Source organism: Choloepus didactylus, chromosome 13 (assembly GCF_015220235.1).
Source record: "Choloepus didactylus isolate mChoDid1 chromosome 13, mChoDid1.pri, whole genome shotgun sequence".
Lineage (NCBI taxonomy): Eukaryota > Metazoa > Chordata > Mammalia > Pilosa > Megalonychidae > Choloepus > Choloepus didactylus.
Window position 1 is genome coordinate 67,848,186 of NC_051319.1, and position 19,150 is coordinate 67,867,335.

At 38.6% G+C, this 19,150-nt stretch overlaps 1 protein-coding gene across 4 annotated transcripts in view; it reads left to right on the forward strand.

Annotated features, from left to right (window-relative positions):
* The window catches only part of GRAMD2B (GRAM domain containing 2B), a 114,462-nt gene that overhangs the window by 55,373 nt on the left and 39,939 nt on the right, over nucleotides 1–19,150 (forward strand). The window contains exon 1 of one of the 4 annotated variants that reach the window (XM_037801158.1): nucleotides 15,425–15,585. The exons of the other annotated variants lie outside the window; for them this stretch is intronic. The gene's annotated coding sequence lies outside the window, so the exon portion shown is untranslated. Of the gene's footprint in view, nucleotides 1–15,424; nucleotides 15,586–19,150 lie in introns of those variants that run through there. 4 annotated transcript variants of the gene reach the window in all.

Below are 19,150 nucleotides of genomic sequence, written 5' to 3' on the forward strand. Positions count from 1 at the left end.
CATTCACAATCTTGCGCTACCATCACCAACATCCATTACCCCAACTTTTTCATCACCTCTGTGGACATATGCTTTTATTTCTTCTGGGTAGATACCTAGGCGTGGAATTGCTGAATCGTATGTTAATTTTATGTTTAACTTTCTGAGACGCTATCAAACTGGTTTCCAAGTGGCTGCACCATTCCATTTTACATTCCCACCAGCAGTGTCTAAGGACCCATGATGTAGATTTATGAAAAAAGGCTTTCACATAGCAGAGGAAACAAGACTGTAAGCATCTTAAAAGCAGAATCAGTGTCTTAAACTTTATAACATAATAAATATCTGTGTCTGTTGATTTGGTGACTTTCATACTGAAGATTTTGATAACTCCCCACGCTACAATGTCAAAGGTAAATCAGGCTTTGATTCTTGGGCGCTTTTTAAAAATAACCTCTTAAACTTTTGCATATAACATTTATTAGTATTTTTTATAACAGCAATACAAAGAAGAAATAAAAAATCAGACCAAAACTTCCCCATCTGCATTGACATTTTTAAAAAGAAATGTATGTATACGGTTAGAAAATTAAAATACTAGAGATACCTACAAAATGAAAAGTGAAGGCCTTCTTCCTGTCTCCCGCTCCACAATTCCTTGTCCCAAGGGTAATCACTTACCAATTTTTTTTTGTTGTTGTTGTTTTTAAAATGCTGTTGCCATTTAAAACCAATGTCAAGTTTTTTAGTTGTTGTTTTGTTTTCCTTTTCCTTCAAATGTCCAACTTCCAATATACATGTAAGTGTGTTTGGACTTGTTATTGAAGCAGCTACAACTTGAGCTTAAATTGTCTGCCTTTTTAAAAAAGTTACTGTATTGTCCATCATGAGGCTGTCATGCAGATTAAGTGTCATTGTTTAGTACTTGACTGCGATATAAGAAGTCAATAAACAGCACACATTATTCTCATAAACCTTTTTCTAAGCTAATTTGCAGAATAGTTACCTACCAGTAAAGTGACCTATATGACTTTATCATTAATAAACAAATCCATCAGAACACAGTATTCTTACCTTAGCAAGGTGGACTCCTAGTGTTAAATGGAGGGATTGACTTCTGACCAAGCTATATGTTATCTGTACATTTTCTTCTTATCTCTTCTATTCCCCTCTTCTAATTGAATGATCCTAGAAGGCCCCTAATCAGATGAGGTAGCAATATCTGGACCACCCTCTGAGCAGCTGATGGAGGTCACAGTGGCAGTGGGACCTATTTAGAAAGGGAAGGAACCAAGGTGGAAAAATGGAAATGTATTGTTGGAGAGAATGAGTAAGAAAATGGGAGAACAGTAGAGAGTTGGAAAAAGAAAAGGGGAAATAATATTGAATTCAATTGAAAAGAGAAAGGGAAAAATGCTAATATATCCTTAGCCTATGTGACCTTCCTCTTCTCTCCTGGAAGGTGGTCCCCGTCCCCTCTCCCCAAGCTGTGCCCTATTCTGTCCATGAAGTCTCAGGCAAGGAGATGAGTGGTTGCCATGCCTCTTCTTTCCTAGTGGAGATACTAATCTGTGTATAAATGTTTGTGTTTTCTTAAAGTCCAAATGTATCAGGTATATATTATATCTATAGTTGTTATCTTCTAGATTTTTCAAATTATGTCTTCTGTCTTGAATAGTGAGTTAAAAACTGAGAAAAACCTCAGATATATGCTAATTTCTTTGTCCTTTACTATTAAGGATTTTAATCTGAAAACAATTATCTCGTGAGACTGCAAATTATTTGGAAACCTCTGGTGTATAGTGGTGTGGGTTAATAATTTACCCAAATTTAGTAGTCGTATGAGGTCATATAGGAATCTCAAATTCTCCTACCTGAAAAGTAGTTAGCTATTTTATATTGCTTTGATCAAAAATATATTTATCATTTTAGGCCATGCCTTACTAATCTGAAAACAAGAGAAAAATTATTAATATAGAAATCTTATTTGGTTTGAAATTCCAAGAGATACCACTGCAAAAGGTATATTGTGTGAGTTGCTGTATTTCAAGAGTGATAAAGAACTACTAATTTATAACAACTTTTATCATCACTGTATTATTTCTATAATTCATTGGAAAACAGCCCCCTATATGATTCTAACAATTTAAATATTCTGCTGGGTGCTTTATATAACATTTATAACATATGTCCACATATGAACATGTCCAGAATATATTTGTCTTCCCCCTCTTAATAATAAAGTTCCATATTATATAAAGTTGGAACAGTTTTGATGTAATACCTTAAGTTTGTTCCTAATTTGATCAGAATCTTTTCTGAAAACTTTGCGAAGAATCACAGAACCTTTTCCAAACTCAAATTCTGAAATCACAAAATATCAGGCCTTTCATCAGAACTTATGTGATGAGAGAATAACCAACATAATATGAGCTAGGAGAAAGACAATATTTGCAAGTTCATAATGACCACAGAGATTTACTTTTCTACTCAACCACATTTACTAAATAGTTCTGTGTATTGGGCACCATGCTAACCAGGATAAAGAAAAGGCCTTTGCCCCTAAGGAAAATGGAGTAGGTAAAAGGAATGTTTGAGATTTGATCTTTTTTCAAAGAAGAGACCAGGTGGCTTCAGGAAATACCAAAGTTTACATGAGGTGAGGTAATATAATTACTATGTACTGTTCAAAGTGCTTTTATATATATACATTTTATGAGGTAGGCACAATTATCCCCTTTTATGTAGAAGGAAACAGAAACACAGCGACTTGCCCAAGTTCTTAAAAGTGTTGGATCCAAAATTCAGGACACTGAACCAGTGTCCTAAAATCACTAAATTATAGTCTCACTGGATGTTAGGAAAAGCAAAGTGCCTCCCACTAAGTGTCTATATATCCCTGAGTAGATTTCTTACCTCCTATAGGTTGGTTTTCTCAAATGTAGAATATGTAACCATTTCCAATGTATAATTCTAGCATTGAGGGGGTTTCCAATGCTCTATGGAGAAGGCAGAGAGAGAACCTTTAGCAGTCAGTTGGGCACTGGGGTATTTTTCCCAATTTTTTTTTTATTATGCAATTTTATTGCGATATAATCACATAACATACAATCATTCAAAGTGTAAAATCAGTTGTTCAAAGTATTATCATATAGTTGTGCTTTCATCACGACAAGCTTTGTCCAAAAAATAAAATTAAAATGAAAATAAAAAAGAACATCCAAAACATCCCATTCTCCTCTTCCCCCCATTGTTCATTTACTTTTTAAAATACAGTTTAATTGAGATGTATTCACACACCCTACAGTCATCCATAGTGTACAATCAGTTATTCACAGCACCATCATACGGTTGTGTGTTCACCACCAGAATCAATTTTTGAAACTTTTCATTGCTCCAAAATAAAAATAAAAGCAAAAAAGGACACCTAAATCTTTCCATCCCTCCATCCCACCCTATTCATCGAATTTTTGTCCCCATTTTTCCACTCATCTGTCCATATACCAGATAAAGGGATTGAGCACTGGGATTTTGTATTATCAACCACATGTACTTCTCTGGATACATCTGTATTCATTCTGTGCTCAAACCTGAAACTAGGGAGATTTGTTTTTTTGATTGCAGCTTTACACTTTGATTTGAAGAGCAACCATTCATAGATTCCAATTTTTAAAAACCATAGTTGGGTTCTTCTTTGCTCAAGTGTAGAGTGTTTGTATAAAGTAATAAGGCTGGTTTGTTTAAAAACAACAAATGTTATTGTGAATGTTGTCTCTTCAAAAGTAGTTACTGAAGGAACCCAAAAGCTTTTCCAACAATTCTGCAATTATGCAAAATCTTTTTGAAATTCTTCCCGTGGAGTTACTTTCAAAGTCTGGAGCCCATTCTTTGAATAGTCATAAGGTTGGCAAATCCTCTTCCTTTGAGAGGGAGTTCAATGCTTGGAATTAACACTAAGTTACTTGGAGCTGAATTTCATGAATAAGGTGGATAAGCATAGTTTAATTACCTTTAAATTACTCTATGGATAAGATCAATTTTGGTCAAAACCAAGATGTGATTGAAAATAATAAGACTGAGATACTGATGATACAAAGCAGTTTTTACACTTCTATATTTAGGTTTATTACTTTGTTTGCAAACAGGAAAATTTTACAGTTATTATTCTATCCTAAAATCATTTTTCAATGTTTGTAAAATATCCAGCTAGGTGTTGGCATATCATAAGCATCAAAAGAATACTTTGAGGATGCAAATGTAATATACGATAAGGCTTGTTCTTGAAGAGTGTACTCTCTGTGTTATGCAAAATATAATTTTTGAAAAAATTTCCATGAGTTTAGATAGTGAAGAAAATTAAGGTTTATAAATTACAATGTCCTTGTTCTACCTTCTACTTCATTACATATTATGGGAATTTATACACAAATTACATTTTTTTTAGATCCCTTCCCTCCCAATGGACTTTTTTCACTGTATACAAGGCACTACTCCTATCTTTCCTCTAGCATTAAGCTTTCCATCTTGTCAAAATGTCACAGTTAGTATCTGTGAACTGATTGGTTTACAACCTGGGAAGTCCCTGAGCATATTAAAGGACAAGCATATTTTCCTGTTCCCTGTTTATGACTTTTGTTCTGAATGTACTTATCAGCATATGAGTATTACATAGCCAGCTTATCTGAGATTTGATGGTAGTACTGTCTTGTGCAGTCCCTTTTGGGTGATATGTCTTCATTTTCCTCAAATCCAGTTTAATTCAACAAGCATTTATGTAGCTTACTCTTCGCGGGGAACAAAAGGCTAAATGAAATGTGTGTGATGCCCTTTAGCAGTTCCCAGTCTGATGAGAGGAGGGAGACACACACACATAGCTAATACCATGTGATAAGAATGCTACAGTATTTATTAAATGCTGTGGGAACAGAGATGTAGGCAAGTTGTTTTCCTTGAGGTAAACAGAAGTAAAAGGTGATGTCTGAAGTGAGGTTGATGGAGAAGAAAGAATTTGGCCTCAAAGGGAGGGAGAAAATTATTCCAGGCAGAGGGAAGAACAGGATAGGAATCTTGAAAGTTCAAGTTCATGCTTTTTGATGAGCACTTAGGGGTCTTGTGTGGCTGTACTAGTTGGGGCTGGGAGGAATGGAAGGAAAAGTGGAAGGGGGAAGGACTTGGAGCTTTATATCTGGAATTCTCCTCCTTGCCTGACTCTCTTTGCTTCATTTCCAGCTTTGACTCTACTGCTGACTCTTTGTAACTTTGGGGAAGTAATTCTCCTCTCGTCTTCAGTTTCCTCCTCTGTAAAGAAAGAAGGTTGAGTGAGCTGATTTGTTAGATACCTTCCAACTTGAAGAGTCTGAGTCTTTGAAGAAACGGTGCTCTTCTAAAGCTTTTGTGTAAAGAATTCTATCAGACATTGAACTGAACAAATTGAGGAAAGCTTTTTGAATATGAATAGAATCTTTGCTTTCTTACTTGGTTTGGCTTTTTCTTTTTCTTTTCTTCTCTTTTCTTTTTTTTTTTCTTTTTTTCCTAGGTAAACTTATACCCAGTAAAGGTAGGACTGCAGCTGAGAGCAAACCCAGACTCTCTTAGTCGTTTATAAATACCTTTCAACAATCACATTACATTCAGACACCACTACCTTGCCCTTTGGTTGCAGTTCATCAGGGCACAATGCCTTCTCAACTTGTCATTGTAGATCTGTTTAATTAGGTAACTTAATTTAAACCTATAACACAAATGGTGACCAAATTCATTATCAGTGGGGTTGAAAGCCTCTGGTATACTTAACGTCTAGAAATAATCATATATTTCACTTGATTACAGAATACAATTTAAAGTTGAAAAGACTTTTTCCTCAAAAATGAAATAATTTCAGGATATTTGTTTTTCCTATTCTTTGCTTTGTTTTGTTTGGAAATGTTCCTTTATTTGAAAAATAAAGTTAATTTTAAAAAAAGAAATGAGATCAGGGAATATTAAGGGATACTGGCATCCCACCTCAACTTAATAATTATATAACAATTTTAAAGCACTTTATATTTTTTAAAGTACTTTTCTTACATCAGTTATTGAATTTAACATTTTTGAGGTCTAATATTGCCAGGCATTATACTATGTTATAAGGATATTAGGATGTATTAAACATGGGCCCTGCCCTCGAGAACATGTAGCAGATATCACAGTAATTTGAGCAATATCTTATATGACAGAAAATATGCATTTCAGTCTATCATGATAAATGGGAATATGTACAGGCATTTAAAAGATAACAGAAAAGAAGAAACTAGCCCAGGGTGAGGACTAAGTGAAGACTTAGAGGAAATGATAGCTGAGATAAATTTTGAAGGAGGAAAAGTAGTTAGTCAGAAAGAGAAAGAGAAGGGGAGGGATGTGGAGAGGTCATTCTAAGCAGAAGGAATAGACTAAATGAACACACAACCACACAAAACAGCCTGATGAGTGTGGAGAACTAATATTACTAGAACGTAAAATGTATAATATTGAGTACCAATATATGAGGCAGGAGCAGTAGTTTCAAAGAAGGTCAGAGAGTTCCTCTTATGCCATGAGGAGTTTGGACTTCCCCGTAAGACAGGGAGTCAACGATGTGTTCTATCCAGGGATGTGTTGCTGTCAGGTTTGAGATTTTTTTTAGGGATAATTTTTGTGGCGGAGTCTAAGAGAGTTGTTGGGGAGCAAAACAGGAAGCAGGGATTAGCTGGCTTAAAATCATCCAGATAAGATTGTTTTAACAGGAAATATGGGGGGGGGGAGAGATAGGGAGAACAGATTTGAGAAATGTTGAGGAGATAAAATTGGAAAGAACAGGTGATGGATTGACAGAAGGAGAAAGCTAGGATGCCTCTTAAGTTTCTCTCTCCAGGAAGGACTGTGATGCCATTAATTAAGCCATGAAACATGGGAGGAAAGGGAGATTTGGGGTATTGAGGTGATGTGTTTACTTTTATAAAAATTGAGATTGTGGGGGAGGCCAGGGCTGGAAGATAGATTTGGGAGTGTCAGCCTGTAAGTGACAGTTAAAATCATGGGAGTGGATGGAATTTTCCAGTGAAGAGAACAGTAAGGGACCAAAGACAAAACCTGGGAAAAAGTCTCTGTTGGGACGAAGGTCCAAAGAAGAGAACACAAAGGTGCTAAGGAACAAAAGCACAGGAGAACTTTGCCAGAGAAATTTTAGTGGAGTGATGGGAATGGAGGCCAGACTGCATTAGGCTGGATTAATGGGAAATGAGGAAGCAGACACAGCATTCATAGACTGGTATAGACTAAGAGGCTTAGCTGAGAAGTGAAGAGAGTGGAGAAGGTAGGAAGGGAGATGGAAGGAAGGTTTTGTTTATTAGATGCAAGAACCCTACAAGCCTGTAGCACAAAGGTGAAATAACTGATAAAAAATAAGCCCAGCAGTGTGAGAAAATGATGGGCTTGAACAGGAATAGGAGAGAGACTTTGTCTTCTGAAACTGGAGAAAATGTATAGATGCAGTAGATGTAGATACAGGAAACTGTGAGTCAGAGGAAGACACACATCTACTCTTGCCTGGTGGCTTCAGTTATCTTAACAAAGCTTGAACATGGCCCCTTTCATCTAGAGGAGATGGGTTGTGTTCCGTTAGGGGCTTCAGGAGTGTGATGAATGTCTGGAATACTAGTGAGGACTTTAGGAGAGGAAGATGACAGAAGACTGTTAAAGACCCAGCTCACAGTAGAAGCACCAATCCTCAATAAGGGCTGCTGACTCCAGAACCCCCCACATCTAACCCAGGCATTAGAAGTTAGAAAGGCTAATTCAGGGCTGATCCTGGTGTGCTCATGCTGAGTGTGTGTGGCAGAAGGACTGCATGATTCGAAACTGAGAGTACCAATCATATGGTCTGAGCTGCCTCAGGAAATAAGTAAAGTCCAGAAGCAATTAATAGGCTAGGAGAACAAGGAAATATCAAGGCTTGATGTCTGTCTCTGAGAATGGAAAGCATGGGAATGGTGAGAGGTGAGAATTGGAAGGATAGGAGGTGACAGGCAGATAGTGGAGTTGAGAGAGATCATGTGGACAATGAGGATTTCTGTGTGGTGCTATCTGAGCAATGATGAAAACTAGACATTGCCCATGAGTGATTATGTGGAGTAGAAGTAAAGGTCACTGGAGCTGAAGCCAGGTTGTTGGATGCCATCCACGTGGAATCCTGGTGTCAAAGCCCTCAAGAAAGGAGAAGTGACCAGTATGTCGGAGGATGAAGGCAATATGGAAAGTTAAAGGCATCTGCCTCAGGAGGCTGTACTTTCTGTATGCCTAGTATAGGTGAAAATGGATTTTATTTTTTAAACTCAAGGGAACTAACACACCAATTAGAACAAGCATTTGGTAAGTTGGCATATTACCAGAAAAATCATGAAAATCAATACTTTCCTTACCAACATTAACAAGTTAAAAAAATAAAGTAATAGATAAAATACCCAGAAATAAATTTCATAGGACTTAAGTAAAATGAAACCATACACTACCAAAGTAGACAACTTGAGTAAATGGAAAGGTTTGCCTTCTTTAAAAGGAAAACTTAATATTCCTTAAATTTATAAGCTCAATGCAACTCTAAACAAAATCCCGAAGACTTTCTTCGTTCATAAAAGAACGATTCTAAAATTTTTCTGAAAGAATAAGCCTGCAAGAATATCCAGGCTAAATGTGAATGATAGAAAGATAAACTCATAGATGATCATGATGGACGCTTAGGCTATCCTAATGGAGGTTCAGAAGGAAATCTAAATATGTCTGGAGGCATTTTCAAGCACCTGAGCAGAAGATGAGACAACTAGTTAGACATTTGGGGAAAAATGAGAATTGGAACCTACTTCACTCCACATTAAAATAGGTTCTTGATTGATCAAGTACTAAAACATTAAAATAAAACATAAAACTACTAGAAGAAAATAGGAACTATATAATCTTGAAGTAAAAAAGATGTTATTTTACATGAAATGAAATCCAGAAGTTATAAAGGGAAAGGTTAATAGATTTGACCAAAACAAAAAATTGTGTATGATAAAAAACAACAATAATGTACCATAAAGGCCCATCAGTACCAGATTGGGTTAATGAACTATATTCAGAATTGGCTACTCTACATTATTTATGAAAGATAACATTTATCTCTATTCGTTAAAGTAGAATGATCTCTAGAATAAATTTGATATTAAAAATTGCAAAAAATACGTAAAACATGATCCTAGTTTATAAAAATCCTATATCCATATTTCTCCTCATTGAGATAGGCCTTGAAGGATGTTCACCAAAATGTTTAAAAAAAAAAAAAAAAAGGGACTTTTTTTCTAAATTGTATTTTGTTTTTTTGTTACTGGGTTGTTATTTTTTTTTCCCCCTCTTTATAAATGTTGGTATTGTTTGGATTTTCTGAAGTAAGCATGTATTATCATGGCAGAGAAAAATATATATATTTTACCAAAATGTACAATTTAATGAGATCTTTGGGGTTGGACTCAATTTATATCTTGCATTATGATTCTAAGGGACTATTGCTTTGGTAAGGAGATAAGAGACCTCAAAACCAATCCTAATTAGAACAATTTAAAGTCACTGTAGACATGAATTTCATTTGGGGTCAAGTATTCTATACATGCTTCACCCAATCTCTTAAATATTCTGGCATTCTATTTTCTCAGTGACAAAAAGAGGAATTAATAAAGGATTTATGAGATAAACCTCATAATCCAACAAAATTTGAACCCTTTAAAAAAAGACATCAAGTTACCCTATTAAATATGTTATTTCTAGATCAGGCATCAACAATGATTTTTCCTCAGCAGTTATAGCTATTCTTATAGCTATTCTTATAGTAAAACATACTCCACCTCACCCCCCTTGAGGGACAATTCAAGAGAAGTAAAAAATCTGCATTTTCATTTCAGATAAAATAAAAATAACTTTATTTAATATACCATTTATAGAAGGAGAACCTAAGATGGCGGCTAGGTGAGACAGGGCAAAAAAACACCTCCATGAAAAATACTAGATAAAAACCAGAAAGTAACCCAGAACACCAGTTGCAGCAATGCACCAGTCAGATAAGGTCTGCTAAATCCACAGGGACCGTGAATTTGGGGAAACCAGGAGTCTGCATTCTGAAACAAGTGAGTGAGCCAGCTGAAAGTCCGGCGGCTGCACTGCGGTGTGGGGAAACCATGGGTTGGTGTTTGGAGATGGACTAGTTCTTTAAAAAAAAAGAAACCCAGGAGCAACTATAGTTACAACGGTGAGAACCGCGCAGTGAAGCACAGCAGGAGCAGGCCGGGCCATAGCCTCGGTGTCTGGCATGGAGGATAGCCCTTCCCACACCCATTGCTGATTGTCTTGGGGCCAGGGGAGCAAAGGGGAGCAAAAAGGAGAAAGAAACCGCGCCCCTTGCAGCCATCTCCCCGGCGGGCTGGGACACGCCTGCCTGGTGCCGGACCCACAGCCCAGAGCCGTGCCAAAAAACCCAATGTGATGGGGAGTCTTCTCCACAGCACCAAGCACATGCCACAATATTGGCTGTGGACAGCAGCCTTTAGTGCACCCACAGCTAATTGTCCCGGAGCTGGGAAGGCGGAGCTGTGCGAAAACTGGGAAATAAACACGTCCCATTCGACCATCTTTACATCAGGCTGGGAATGCCCCTGCACAGCCCGGCGGCCCAGGGCTTCCCTGGTGGGCCAGCGCACACTTGTGACGTGGCACAGCCTTCCCTCAGCAGAGGTCCTAGAAGAGCACGTCTGGGAAGGGGGGCCCTCTCGGAAATCCCAGGGACCCTACACCAATACCAAGGACTTGTGGGTCAGCAGCAGAGACAATCTGTGGCAAGACTGAAATGAAGGCTTAGGCTCCTGCAACAGCCTTAAATCTCCGGGAACACCTGGGAAGTTTGATTATTAAAACTGCCCTGCCTCCCTAACCACCCAGACACATGCCCCACATTCAGGGCAGACAGCACCAACAACACACCCAAACTTAGTGCACCAATTGAACCGCACGAGAACCAGATCCCCACACACCACAAAGACAAAGTTGGGGAGGACCGACTTGAGGGGAATAGGTGACTCACAGATGCCATATGCTGGTTAGTTAGAGAAAGTGTACACCACCAAGTTGTAGTTCTGAAAAATCAGATTGGTATTTTTTACAACTCAAACGAACTCTATCAAGCAAAGAAAATGCCAAGAGACCAAAAACAACAGAAAATCTTAAAGCATATGATAAAACCAGACAATATGGAGACCCCAAACCCAAACACACAAATCAAAAGATCAGAAGAGACACAATACTTGGCGCAATTAATCAAAGAACTAAAGAAAGACAACGAGAGCATGGCACAGGATATAAAGGACATGAAGAAGACCCTAGAAGAGCATAAAGAAGAAATTGCAAGAGTAAATAAAAAGATAGAAGATCTTACGGAAATAAAAGAAACTGTTGGCCAAATTAAAAAGACTCTGGATACTCATAATACAAGATTAGAGGAAGTTGAACAACAACTCAATGTCCTTGAGGACATCAGAACAGAAAATGAAAGAACAAAAGAAAGGATGGGGAAAAAATTTGAAAAAATTGAAATGGATCTCAGGGATATGATAGATGTAAAACATCCAAATTTAAGACTCATTGGTGTCCCAGAAATGGAAGAGAAGGGTAAAGGTCTAGAAAGAGTATTCAAAGAAATTTTTGAGGAAAACTTCCCAAACCTTCTACACAATATAAATACACAAAGCAAAATGCCCAGAGAACTCCAAATAGAATAAATCCAAATAAACCCACTCCAAGGCATATTCTGATCAGACTGTCAAATACTGAAGAGAAGGAGCAAATTCTGAAAGCAGTAAGAGAAAAGCAATTCACCACATACAAAGGAAACATAAGACTAAGTAGTGACTACTCAGCAGCCACTATGGAGGTGAGAAGGCAGTGGCGTGACATATTTAAAATTCTGAGAGAGAAAAATTTCCAACGAAGAATGCTTTATCCAGCAAAACTCTCCTTCAGATTTGAGGGAGAGCTGAAATGTTTCACAGACAAACAGATGCTGAGAGATTTTGCTAATAAAAGACCTGCCCTACTTCAGATACTAAAGGGAGCCCTACCAACAGAGAAACAAAGAAAGGAAAGAGAGATATAGAGAAATTTAACAAACATATATAGAACATTACATCCCAAGTCACTGGACACACATTCTTCTCTAGTGATCACAGATCTTTCTCCAGAATGGACTGTATGCTGGGACATAAAACAAGCCTCAATAAATTAAAAAAAAAAAAAAAAAAAAAAAAGAATTTGAATTTGTTCAAAGCACATTCTCTGACCACAATGGAATACAAATAGAAGTCAATAACCATCAGAGACTTGGAGAATTCACAAACACCTGGAGGGTAAAAATGAGGGGGAGATGAAAACATTCCCGGATAATCAAAAGCTGAGGGACTTCATCACCAGTAGATCAGTCCTATAAGAAATGCTAAAGGGAGTTGAGCAAGCTGAAAGGAAGGGACACTAAATAATTGACTGAAACTACATGAAGAAATAAAGATTACCAGTAAAGATCACATGGTAAATATAAATACCAATACTATTGTATTTTTGATTTGTAACTCCACTATTTACTTCCTACAGGATCTAAAATACATAAACTGTAATGATAAATCAGTGGTTTTGGACTCAATGTAAAATATGTAATTTTTTGACAAGAACTACATAAAGGTGGGGGAATGGTGGAGTATAGGAACATAGTTTATGTGTCCTATTGAAGTTAAGTTGGTATCAAAGAGAAAGAAGATTGTTATAGATTTAAGAGGTTAAATTTAAGCCCCATGGTAAACACAGAAAGTATCAGAGAATATGATCATAGAGATGAAAAGTAGAGTAGGGGTTCTGAGAAGTGGGGGAAGGGGCAATGGGGAGTTAAGAAATGAGTGTAGGGTTTCTGTTTGGGGTGAAGGGAAATTTCTAGTAATGGATGGTGGGAAGGTGATAACATTGCAACATTCTAAATGTGATTAATCCCACTAATGGAATGCTAGGGAGGGGTTGGAATGGAAGATTAGGCTGTATATGTGTCTCCACAATTGAAAAAAAAAGACAGTCTAAATAGATGACAATTAAATGCCAAGGGTGATCCTGAATGGGATCTGAGGGTGGAGAAGAGGAGGCTCAAAGGGACACAGATGGGACATAAGAAAAAAAAAAAGGAAATATAGAATGTAAGCTTTGTATCAGTGTTGAATTTCTTGAACTTCTTAGCTGCACTTAATGAGATTGCATAAAAGAATGTTCTTGTTCATGGGAAATGTATATGTGAATTATATTATTTGTTCAAAGATGTGTGCAGCTTGCTCTCATATGTTCAGAAGACAGAGCAATAGATGATGGATGATAGGGAGGGAGGGAGAAAGGGAGGGAAAGAAAGAAATGATGGTGTTACAGGATGTTAAAGTTGGTGGATGGGGTATCAGGGGAGGGAGGTCAGGGTATGCTGGAGTGGAGTTCTGTGTATGGGGTTTGTATTGTTTTTGCAACTGTTCCTGTAAGTTTGAATTTATTTCAAAATAAAATATAAAAAAAATTTAAATATATATATATATATATATACCATTTATATACTTAAGTTTAGATCTGCTTTATGGAGGAAAGGAATGCCTTTTAGACGCTTGAATATCTGAAATGTAACAACCTGAAGGCAATTTTCTGTGTTCTAATTATTGACCCTGAAATTAGGTCCCTGGTTATACCGTGAAATTGGGTGCACAGATGTCATAAAGTTTGTGGACTGTGGATTGCTGAAAACTACAGCCTCCATGGGTGCTAAGGATTAAAGCAAGCTGCTTGGGACTGACTTCAGTACTGGCCCAGGGCAACTCATCTACTGTGTCACTCTAACGTTGGTTTGTAGATTATCTTCCTAGCCTTTAATATTCTTAAAATTGTATGCAGGTGTTCAAACAGCAATCAGTGGGCATCTCCCAACCTTTCTCCTTTTCCCATACCCCTTCCCTTTATCTGGGCCATTTGATTATGTTCCGCAAGGGAGGACCATAAGCAATAATGCTGGCGACAACAACATTTCTGAAATACCATTGCATGGTCCTTATGTAAAGCCTTTTTAGTAAAACAGATACACACTTTTTCTAACCACGGATGGAGGCCCTGAGGTTGCATTTGGTTGCATTTCTTGTCTAAACAAGTTCTAATGAGAAGAGCTATCCTATGAAGGTTTTCTTAGGAATATGTGAACCAACTTGTTAGAGGCTTTAATAAAATATGCCTCTGCATTCCTGGCATTTTAGTGCTAAACAGAAGAGACAGAATCCTCTTGATAAATGTGACAGCTTTAGATGTCCCAAATCTAATACTCAAATCTGTTCAAATCTCTCTTCCCTAGCATTGCAAATTTTCAGTAGAATCAGAACTCTTTTTTTCTGCTTAAACAAGTTTTCTCCAACCTTGTTTTGGTGTTTGTGTGTGTGTGTTCTTATGTAAAGCATCTATGAATTTAGTTCACAAACTCCTAAGAAAGAAGAAATTATTATCCCTGATGTGTGTGTGTATTTGTGTGTGTGTGTATGAAGACACTTGGACAGGAAGTTTAGCCGAAGGCCAGGTGAAAAACCAGGGATAGGATTTGAATTCAGCACATTTACCTATTAACCTCATCTTCAGCATCTTCACCTGAAAGAATATGTTTATCAGTCATAATTTTGAAAGAATAAAATGATTCAAAACCCTATTTAAAACCCTATTTAAAGTGCATTTTCCAAGGCATATTCAAATTTATGAATTTTAAAGCTTCTAGATTTTTCAGTGAATGTCATTCTCAAAATCCCTCTCTAAATACCTTATAATCTCTACTTTAAATGTCATGCATAACTGGTGGCTCAAAATCAAATGCAGTCCCTATTTCTCTTTCTCTTATTTAAAGAATTTTAAAACAAGTGAACATTTGTTATTAAAAGAGGCATCAAGGCTCATTGTAAAAACCTTAGCAACCACAGATCAAAGCAAAAAATAAAGCAATTACATCTCCTAGAGGAAACAGTTGTGGTCTATATTTTGTTTTTGGAGAGTGAGTTTAACCAATATAGAAACTTCATTCCTGATGGTAGCACTACAGATTAATCATTAATGGGGGTCGTCTTTTGAATTATTTTTCCAGTAGTCCTGGTTTGTGCTGATAAATTTACCACTGTCTCCCAGTCCCCTTGTAAGAGTTTTAGCTGAGAGTAACAAAAGTAAATGGCTTGCTTCCTACTTGGCCCAGTAACCTTGGCTTGGTTGACACTCTTCCGAGTTCCAAGATTTTAGTGGGTATAAGATTTGCATCTTAAAAGGATCTGAGGTGGTGTTAAGAATGTGCATTTTTACAAGCTCCCCTCACTGCCCCAGTAGTTCTGACATGGAAGGTCCTTAGGCCACACTTTGAGAACCACTGACATGTGGAGTTCTCAGACTGATCTTCCAGAAACTCCGGCTCAAACACCTGAAATGTCCCTCTGCAGAGTAGAGAAAAAGCCTTCGACCCTCTGCGTATTCCCGGCCCTGCTTTTGGTAAGTGTTGTTTCAGCCTGAGTACTTCTGTAATGGGGTCACAGCACCATTAATTAGTTAAAAGAGAACAAGGCCCGTCCAGGCCAAACCTTGAGGCTTCAGAGGCCTCTCACATCCTCTTTCATATCTCTCTTCTCCTGTCTTCAGAGACACCATTCACCCAGCCATCCACTCCTCCCCCAGTGATGTTGACATAGTTGATAACTTCCCTGCACAATACCTTTGCTGTCTCCCCTCCTTCTATTCATAACAGAAAACAGTAAATTGTGAAAGATGTAGACGCCTGCCAACACTGCCACCCCCACTCCCCTTCTGCCACCAATCCAGCCTCCCTTTTCAAAGATTATTCCAAAGAAATAGAGGTGGAGTGCATGGTGGGGGGGAGGCTGGAGGGTGAACTGGGGTGGTGGTAAAGGCCTTCAGGGACACTAAAGAAAGAGACCACCCCCACTGTCTACCACTGTTGTGCAACCTATACTATACATACATACATACATACATACATACGTTACCTTATAACCAAGCTGGCCTTGAAGGGAACTTCAGGTTAGAAAAGACGTTTTCTCTGTGCCCTTTCTAAATGCATCTGCCTGCTTGGTATCTGAAGCCATTTAAGGAAAGGATGAGAATTATTGTTACATACAAGCTTTTCTCATGAACCAAATTCTTTAGATTCTTGTTCTAAGTGTTGATAAGAACCTCTTGCAAGGATAACGGGGCAGGCACCATTTGTGGAATGTGTTTATAATTGACGAACTCCTTTTGAGACTCTAATACTTTTGAGAGAGCCGACCTTTGCCCCTAGAAGTCTGAATTTGGTTTCAAAGCCACGTACCTCTTGCTTTTTATGAGTACAGAATTGTTACTCTTTTGTGCTCAGAAGGTCTAACTTAACCCTGCAAATTCTCAAAGACAAGTGAGCATTTCTGTGTGTAAGTGCAGACGGTCTCGAATGTCACCACAGGTTGAGGCCTCGCTGGCACATGGCCTTGATGCACCGGAGGAAATGGGCAGCTTAGCTGTCGCATCGCCACTTGTGTCCACTGCTACTCAGGTTTCTCTCAGGGCTGTCCCTTGGGTGACAGCAGGGGGAGATTGGAGAGAAGCAGCGTGTTGCACGGGTAGGATACAGGTGCAGCTACACCATCCCACCTGGAGTCACAGCATTCACACCTCCAGTTTGATAGATACATTCTGTTCCGTGTTGACCCGTGAAATTGGGAGTCACTCTCCTACATCCCCAAGGAAGCCTTAATCTGGCCCAGGTGTTGGAGTTAAAGGAATGCCATTTCTGTTTATTCCTCCCCCCAGGGTAGCCAGAGCAGCTAGACCCCAACAGAAACTGGACACGGGCACCTGGGGAAATCAAAGTGGGTGGTTCTTCTGACCATACTGGCAATAGCCATATGGACCAGTGCAGGGAGCCGACTCTCCCAGGTACTGTACTGGAGACTCAGATATCTGGCAGGTGCCTAGAGATGCTTTATTCCATTCCAGTCCTTAACACAAATGTATAATACTGATACCTTCTCTGAAGAACAGCTCAATTTCACTAATTTTATTTATATCAATTACAATTGTTAATCTAATTTAGGTTTGATATCGGTATTGTTTTGTGTGGTTTAAGAATCCTTATCTATTAGAGCTCCATACTACAATAGTTATTGATGAAGAGAGACTGTTGTTTGGGATTTGCTTCAAAATAAATAGGAGGTAGGAGTGGACAGGTTTATAGATGGAACCAGGTTGGCAGTGAGAAGATAATCATTCAAGCCAGGTGATGGGTGGATAGAGATTTATACCATTCTGTCTACTTTTGTATATGTTGTAAAATTTTCATAAATGTTAAAGTTTTTTTATCATTTATGACAATAAGTCAGTATCCTTAATTACCCCATCAGCCATGTTGTAATTTCATATTAATCCCCAAAAGCAGACGACTCTGAATTGTTCAGATAAAATCCAGCAGTAACCCATGACTGATTTTCAAACATTAGCACTGTCTGGTCAACCACACCTAGCTTCTCTGGTCACATAAAAAATGCTTATATTCCTCAAGCTCCTTTACCTAAAGCTTTTAAAAATGGAAGGAAGAAAAAATAAAAACCAAAACCTGTTATCTAAAGTTGAGTTCTGTATGACACAAAGCAGCTCCGAGCAGTGCATCTCTGTAACATGCTGTGAGAGGGAAGAGCTGGTGTGGAGGTGGGGAAAACCCAGGCTCTTATGAGGACACTGAACTATAATAAGCATCTCCTATGAAGAAAATTCTAGAAACTGTGCTCTGGGCTGTTCCTGAGAAGTCACAAGATGACAGAGTACAGATTCCTCTCCTTGAGACGTACCCATTTTGGAGAAGGTATAAAATGAAGAATAGCAATCTTGTTTTCTTCCAGTTTCTTGGATTCTGTAATGTCTAATGTTGCCCTTTAAACTTCAACAAAGTAAAGCAATCTGAGGTTTTATGGCCCCTCCCAGAAGTCATGACGAGATCATTCATCTTCCTAACTACCTTCCACCCAGCTTCGTGGGAAGAAACAGTCAAGCTTCCTCAATGGAAATGTTTTGTTTTGTTTTATTTTGTTATTTTTTTACCCACGACCTTCATGGGACAGATTTGTCTGATCTTTGTCTGGAAGAATTGGAAGGGCAGGCCATTGCCTCTCAAAAAACCCTCCCTTACTGGTTTAGTTAAGGTTGCCGGAATGGGATCTGGACTCGGACAGAAAACATTTGGCCTTTCCCATGCCAGCCTTCCCAATTCCAAGAGTTCCAAGTGAAATACTTCCTGTTGCTGTTTATACTATCTGGTGTCTAAAGGCACTGGCTAGAAGTCAGAGACCTGACCTCTAGTGTCAGTTCAACGAAAATTAGTGCTTACAGTAAATGCATGAACACCTTCCCAGGAATTCAGAGATGTGTTAAGACCTGACACAGCCCTCCCGAAGCCTGTGGTCTAAGGATGGAGGAAGACAAGCTAACAACAGTACATTCATAATTTTACAACAAGCCAGGTATCAACATGTTACAGTTTGGGGAGGAGCATAAAAAAGGGAGGGGTCAGCATCAGGGCAGAGTGGAGGGACTGGGGAAGGTTTTTGAGCTAAATGTTGAAACGTGAGCAGTGTTTGCGGAGGGCTCTGAGAGGAAATGGTGAGAGGTTAAAAGCCAGAGAGGCTCCAGACTGCAGCCAGCTTTGTTTGCTGCCCTCTTCAACTTTATCCTGTGGGCAGTAAGGAGTCAAAAGGGTCCTAAACAGGGGAGGAGGTATGATGTGCTCAGGTTTGGGCTTTGCGAAGATCACTGGTGCAAAGAGTGTGGGATATAAATGAAGGGAGGTGGGAGGCCCGGTGACCCAGACCAGAGACACCGAGGACCCTAGCCAAACTGGGGAAAGAAAAGGAGACGGCATGATTGGAAATATTAAGAAGGTACAATCCACAGGTCTTGGTGTCTAACTGGGTTTGGTGGGAGAGAGATGGTCAAAGTGTGGGAATTAGTGTAGGTTTCTGTAGCCACGATTGAGGGTTGTGATCCCTCAGTGCTCTTGCCTTAGCTTCCTTAT